The sequence below is a fragment of the Urocitellus parryii genome, chromosome 5, assembly GCF_045843805.1.
Source record: "Urocitellus parryii isolate mUroPar1 chromosome 5, mUroPar1.hap1, whole genome shotgun sequence".
Taxonomy (NCBI): Eukaryota; Metazoa; Chordata; class Mammalia; order Rodentia; family Sciuridae; genus Urocitellus; species Urocitellus parryii.
Window position 1 is genome coordinate 144,411 of NC_135535.1, and position 7,625 is coordinate 152,035.

The following is a 7,625-nucleotide window of genomic DNA, read 5'->3' on the forward strand; positions in this document are numbered from 1 at the left end:
TAATTTTTGCCTAGCCCTAATCCTACCCCTAAAACTACTCAGAATCCTCAGGGTATAAGGGCAAGCATGTGCATTCAGCTTTCAGGGGTCTCCTGGCAGAAGTGTGTGGGTAAGATCAAGGACTACATCACCCATAATTCTTAGGGTGAGGAAGCACCCAGGATCCCCCAAGGAGAGTCAAAAAAACCCAAACCCTAACTCTATTCTTGTTGTAATGTAGCTCAGCATTTTGCTAGCTCTTCATGAGGGATCCTGGGGCTTCATCTTCCTTAGGATTGTAGGTCATTTAGTCCAGACTTTTTCCTACTCACGGAAAGAGGTGGAAATAATTCTCCTAAAAGTTTCTGACCTTGAGGACTGTGGGTAATGTAGTCCAGCATTTTGTCAGTTTATTGGGGGCAATGATCCCATGAGGTGACCCCCCCATAGATTGTGGGTAATGTAGTCCAGTATTTTGTTGGTTCTCTCTGCAGAACCCAGGGAACTTCTGCCCCATTAGGATGGTAATGAAGCCCCCGTATTTTCTGGCTCAGAGGGGTTGATTCTGTGCACTTCTACCTCCCCCTCCTTGGATTATAGATAATGTAGTTAAGCATTTTGCCTGCTCGTAGGGTGTGGATGGGGGGAGAAAGGGGGCTCTTGAGAACTTCTGCCCCTGAGGGCTGAAGGCACTGTAGTGCCGGTATTTTGCTGGCTCCTGTAGGGGAATCTGGGAGACTTGCTACCTCAGGATTGTGAATAATTTAGTCGCATGTTTTGCCAGCTCACAGGAGGCAGGAGAATCCTGTGATTTCTGTCCCCCAGGATTGTGGGTAATGTAGTCCCACGTTACAGCTCATGGTGAAGGAATTCCTATGAACCTCCCATTCCTACCCCCACCCAAACATTGTGGGTAGTGAAGTCCAGTGTTTTGCTGGTTCTTTGTGGGGGATCCTGAGAGCTTCTTTCCCCTTAGGATTGTGGGTAGTGTAGTCCCATGTTTTTCTAGCTCACAATGGGGAGCGCTCCTGTAAGCTTCTGCTGCCCCCCTGAGAATTGTGAGTAATGTAGTCCAGTGTTTTCCCACATATACCTCTGTCAGATGTCTATGTAAGCTGCAGGCTGAATGCTTGCTCAGGCACCCTGAAGACTCAGTACTATGGTCCAATGACCTACCCATGCAGCTCTCACCACGGAGGACTATCAGAGGTACATATTTCCCTCAGGCATCTCCAGTGCAGTATTCTACCTGTACAGCCCTCATTGTGGAGGGCCATGTGAGCTCCATGATGCACATTCACATGGACAAGCTCAGGAACTCTAGGCAGTGAAATCCAGTCCTCATTGCAGAGACCTCTTGGAGCTGCCGGCACCCATTGTTCATGTAGTGTAGTCAATTGTTCTGCCAATGCATCTTTCACCCCAAAGGCTGGGAGCTGCCTGTCAGGTACCAAGAGATACCAAGAGAACCCTGAGGATTGTGCCACTGCAGTCTGGTATTCTGCTGTTCAGCCCCCACCATGGAGACCTTTGGAAGCTTTGGGCCATGTGCTGGCCCTGGTATCCCCAGGAATCTGGGTAGCATATCTCAGTGATTGCCTGATCAGCCCTCTCCACAAAGGACTGTGGGAGCTGTAGCAATGTTTGCCCAGGCATCCCAGGGATTCTGGGCAGTGTAGTCTGGCTCAGTTATCACCACAGTGGCTTCTGGGAATTTCAGGCGGGCCACTCAACTGTGTGCAGACTTATCCAGAAAGCCCTGGTATTGTCTACACAGCTCATAGTCACATGGTAGGAATATCTCTTCAGTACAGCCATAATATTATTATCACACTGATTCATCAACTTCTCAACATTTTTCAAGTACTGTAACACTAAAAAAAGTTATATAAAAATAAATATAAACAATGAGGCAATATTAGCCCTTCCTCTCAGACACTAGTGAGGTGCCACGTGCTGGGAACCCCAGGCCTCCCCTGCACTACCCTGAGTTCATGTCTCTGTTTCTCCTTTCAGTGTCCTGGGATTTCTCCCATAACATGTACTTTAGGATACTATGACAATGAGTTAGCCAAAGCCTCACAAGGGATACTTTCATAAAATTTAGTCCCACTAAAATATGACCTACAAAAGTAGAACACAGCAGAGCTTCTTCCTCAGCACAGGGGAGAGTGGGCAAGAGGCTTTTCCTCAGTCTTCCCCACCTTTTCCTCAGTAGACTTCAGTTATTCCAAAACCACAGTGGCATCCATGTGTAGAGGCCAAGGGGGAAGAAATCTCCTGGTACACATGGTCCCTACGTGTCCCCAGCCAAGGCATCTCCCTGTGAGGGTAACAAGGAGGCTCTGCCACAACAGTCATGGCTCCAAGGTGCCTTTAGCCTGCACCCGTGGCCTTTTCCTGGGTGAGGTTTCAAGTTTAGGTGTGAGTGACCTCACTGTGAACATGGCCACCAGGTGTCCTCAGTCACAGCATCTCCCTGTGTAGGTCCCAAGGAAAAGGAAGCTTTATCACCACAGCCATAGCCCCACATGTCCACAGCCATGGTCTCCCCTGGTGGACCACAAGGTGAGGGTCGTGGTAGGTCTTGAAGGCTAGGGTTATCTCACTGTGGACATAGACCCCAGGTATCCCCAGCCATGGAATTTCCCCAAGTGAATCCTGAGAATAAAGTTTTCTGTGGGCACAGGACACCCATCCCTGGCAGACGGATGATACGAGGGGTTCAGAGAAAGTCACTCTGAGCACCCCCTGCTGGCCACTGTGGACAGTTGGGGATGCTCAGTGCTCACTATTCAGCAATGGCCCTGCGCCCCCTTGTGGCAGTCCTGGTGAAGCTCTGAAATTCATGGTAGAATCCATCATTCCATGTTTGCTCGTACAGGATAAACAACAAAAGGCAAAATACACAGTCAACAAGCAAAAGTCAATTGATTTCTTAAAAGTCATCAAAACTGTATAGGAAAAATTAGAATTTAAAAACTAGAATAAGAAAAAAACTTAAACAATTCCATTTAAAATATCTCCCCCAGAGTTGAAAATTTAAAATATAAGTTTTTACTTACAACTGTGCTTTCAGAAAACCTTGGCAAATTGAAAGAAATAAAAAAATATATAAATAAATAGAGATATTTCTTGTTCAGGTCTCTACATAGTCAAGATGAAATTCTCTCACACCTCATCTGCAGATTCAGCTCAATCACACTCAAATTTCCAGCAAACTGTTTCTGAACCAAGAATAGATAACACAGACTATAGAAGGACAAAGAACTCACACATCTATATTTCAACACCTGTCAGAAAGCTGAAGTAGTGAGGAAATGTGATGTTGTGAAGGAATACACAGGTAGATAAATGGAGATGAATGGAGAGGCCAAAGCTCACCCATACCAACAGAGTGCTAATTTTGTCAAAGGAAAAAGACCTTCAATGAAGAAAAGAGCATCTGCTACACAGATGGTGATGGAGTGCTTAGAAAATTTATAGGAGTAATGGGCAGGAAAACCTTTATCAGATTCACAAAATTCACTCTAAATAGTCCATGGCTTACATTGAAAATGTGAAACTATAAAAATTGTAGTATAAAATACTTATGACCATGTTTCATATTGAGTTTTTTAAATGCAGCTCCAAAACAAATCCATGAAAGAAAGAATTGATAACGTGGACTTAATTAAAATTGGAATTGTCATTGGGCATGGTAATGCATGCCTCTAGTCCCAGCTATTAGGTAGCCTGAGGCAACTTAGCAAAGTTGCCTGAGGCCCTATCTCAAAGTAAAAAAAATAAAAATAAAAATAAAAATAAAAAATAAGCAGACCTGGGAGTATAGCTCAGTGGTAGAACACCCCTGGGTTCTATGCTCAATACCAAAAAAATTTAAATAAAAATATCTACTCTGAAAAATTTATATTAAGGGAACAAAAAACAAGCCACAGATGGGTTAAAATATTTGGAAAATACATACCTAAAGTGGACTTGTATCCTAAACATGGTAAGAAACCAACAATCCAATTAAAAACAGGTGGAGATCTGAACTGACAACTCACCAAAGAAGATGTGAAAATGGCCAAGAAGCGTCCCCTGACACGAGGGGAGACGCCCTGCACTGTTGGCACTACATGAGCATTAAGTGGCTGCCACCTTCTGGGATGCAGTATCCACTGGAAGGTGTAGAACCAGAACTCTCATTTATCACTAGTGGAATACAGAGTTCATCACTTTTTTTTTTTATTGTTTTTTATTTTTCGGCGGACACAACATCTTTGTTGGTATGTGGTGCTGAGGATCGAACCCGGGCTGCGCGCATACCAGGCGAGCGTGCTACCGCTTGAGCCACATCCCCAGCCCAGAGTTCATCACTTTTAAAAGTTTAATTTTTTCCCAGAGTTATACATGAGCACACCATATGATTCAATATGAACCTAAGAATTTTCAACTGCTTAGAAAATATGTCTTGAAAACATGTCTAAATACAGCATGCAATTACACAAGAAGTTCTATGCAGAATAGCCAAATAAATTAAGGAATCAGAATGTGCCTTAATGACAGAAATGCAGTACATTTGTGTGATGGAGGCCTGGGGTCTCTGAGCTTCCCCAGGCCTCTGACCTGGTCCACCTGGGCTGCCCTTACTCTTGTGCCCCACACTGGGGCACAGTAGTGGGTTCTGTATGGAAACACCTGTAGATGCAGTTGATAAACAGGCTCAGGATGCAGTTGTTGCCTATGGAAAGAGATTTTTTTTAAGTTGTACATGCATTCATTCATCTCAGGAAAATGCAGGCACAACAACCCAAGTCTGTATCTTTGCCCAGAGAACACCTGGAAAAGGACAGACAGACATGGAGGCAACTCCAGGATCCCCACAGGGCCACAATGGCCAGGGAAAGCCTGGAGGTGGCTGTCATTAGAGGTCCTGCCTCTGAGTATCTTGGAGCACTTTATGCTGCAGCTTTATACCCCCATCCCAAATTTTAATCTCATCTCTTTCCACAGGTTGCAATTCAACTGTATTTTGAGCTTGAATTTTTTTTCTTTTCTTTTTTTGGGGTACTGGAGATTGAACTCAGGGATACTTGACCACTGAACTACATCCCCAGTCCTATTTTGTATTTTATTTATCTGTTGGTATTTGGGATTGAACAGGGCCTGTGCATGCGAGGCAAGCATTCTACCATCTGAGCTATATTCCCAGCCCTGAGCTTAGATGCCTTCTAGGGAGAAAGAGTGCTGCAGAGAGAGCTATGCCACTGCCTAGCCCTGATGTAAAACCCCTGAAATTTAGTGTTCTGTTTATTTCCAACACATAAAATTTGCACATTTAAGCTAAAATGGAGCCCACTATTCCATGCCTTGATCTGAAAAAAGATTTTGCTATAGTTTCAATGTCTGCATTCCACATTTCATGTGTTAGAATCTCAATCCCCAAAGTCCCAGAGTCCAGAAAGCCCAGGGCTGGACAAACCACCTCTCCTACCTCCTCCAGCTTCTCCTCTAGCTATCTACAGTTTGGAACAGCCAAGGTGTCCCTTTTAATCTCAGAAGGAAAGGTGCATCAGGAAGGCACAGAAGAGGATGCTCCACATGGTCACCTGTGTCCATTGGGCCCAGCTGGCCCTTTAATGGAGTGAGGATAGAATAGGATGGGAGCCACAACTCTCTTCTCAAACACAATGAATTACAATTTGATGGGAAATCCACCCTGATCTACTCTCCCTGGGCCTTCCTCAGCCATGTTTCCTTCTCAATACTCAAGGGAGATGCCCCACAGACACAAGCATGTCAGAATGCAGTCATACATACCCCCCTCAGAAGGCTATTGGGGTGCAGGAGTGTGACCTTGGGCACAGGTGGTGGGAAGGTGGAACACTTCCCTGTCTAGGGAAGACTTCACTGCACAGAAGTCACAGAAGCTCAATTCTGATCTGTGACTGCTGAGCTGAAAAGACCCACCTTCGAGTCCTGAATAATTCTCAAATTCTCCCTCTAAAACAGGAAGCTGCCAACTACACTACTGAAGGATGGCAGTGGTTTCATCTCAGCAGAAAACTTAAGAAAATTCTTGATACCTCTGTTTTTTATTCAAAATGAAGCTCTATAACTTGTGTTGAAAGGTGAAAATCTGTACCTGTTCCTCATGGGATGCTGGCCTGGCTCCCAAGGTACATTTCTTCCCAGATGCCCCTGAAAGTTCAAGTAGCATCCTTTCTCCCCAGAAGGCATCACAGGAGGCCCAGCATTCGGGCCACTGCACTCAGAAAACCAACACAGCATTACATGCAGAGGCACCTCTGCTAGATTCCAAGGCCTGTCAACCATGTACTTTGCTTCTTGCTGTCTTCATCCGTTCGGATTACAGGTGTGGGATGGTAGGCTCTATTTCTGTTTGAGTTCCAAAATCTTGGCCTGGAATAATCCGAACAAATTTCAGAGCTTCACCGGAACTGCCACGAGAGGGTGCAGAAGCACCGCTGAGCAGGGAGTATTTAGCATCCTGCCCTGCTCAGGCAGCGGGCGCCCAGAGCCACTTTCTCGGACCCCTGTGAAGCTCTGATTTTGAGTGCTGAGGTGGAATGACTCCATGCCTTGTTTGTACAAGTAAACACCACCACCACCTACCAGGCACAACCATAAAGCACAAAGTGACAAATAATTTAATCATGCTGATAAGAATGACCACATGTGAACTTACTGAATTAACTTGAAGCACGTGGATGCACAAGCTTATCAAACACATATTGGAAATCCAGGATCAGGAGCTCATCAAACATGCCAGACCATGGAGTAAAGCAACCCCTCATTTGAGATCCCTAAAAGGAGGCATGCCCTGAGACTGGACATTGTGGGCACCCTGATCCCATCACCTGATCAATTCTCATCACGAGCCTTGCCCAGGAAAATCACCACCGCAATAAACCTCTGAATCTCCATCCCCAGGCTTCAGCAGAGTACAACTTCTCCTGTCCATGATGATAGCACATGGCCCACTCCAAGCTGATATCTCAAGCTGACACTCTGAAACTGCTGTCTATTCTGAATGTTGGGAGTCTCCATGAGAACTCCCGGGGCCTTTCAGATAAGGAGCCACTAATGCAACATGGCGGCAGGCAAGTTGCCAGTGGGCAGATAACGAGTTGTTTTGAAAATTTTCTAATTGGTCCTCCTGTCTTCCGTGATCATGGACAGCTGGTGCCCCCCATGAATCTTATGCAGGGTGGACGTGCGTGCACCGTTGGTGATGATCTGACCTTTACTATGATTGGCCCCGGGAGCTTCCTGGTTTAAGATAACTGACTCTCACTTTCTATATAAGCTAGAACCAGCTTGCAGTACAGTGCTTCATCTTTGTCACTGCTATCTGTGTGTGCGTTTTGATCTCCGACGACGAGCCTTGGCCTTTCACTGAACCTGGCTCTGCACCCTGGACAAGTTCTATTTTACCACCTACAGTAATTCTGCATTTATATCTGCTTTTTGCCTTTGCTCAATTATATATATACATAATTGTGTAATGTGTGATATGTGATTGAGAGTTATAGATATTAGAAATTAAGTTGAAATAAAAGAACTTGTGTTTGCCTGGCTTATGACTACCCGGTTTCCTATAGATTTAATGCACCTTCTCCCTGATCTTCCAGCCTTCT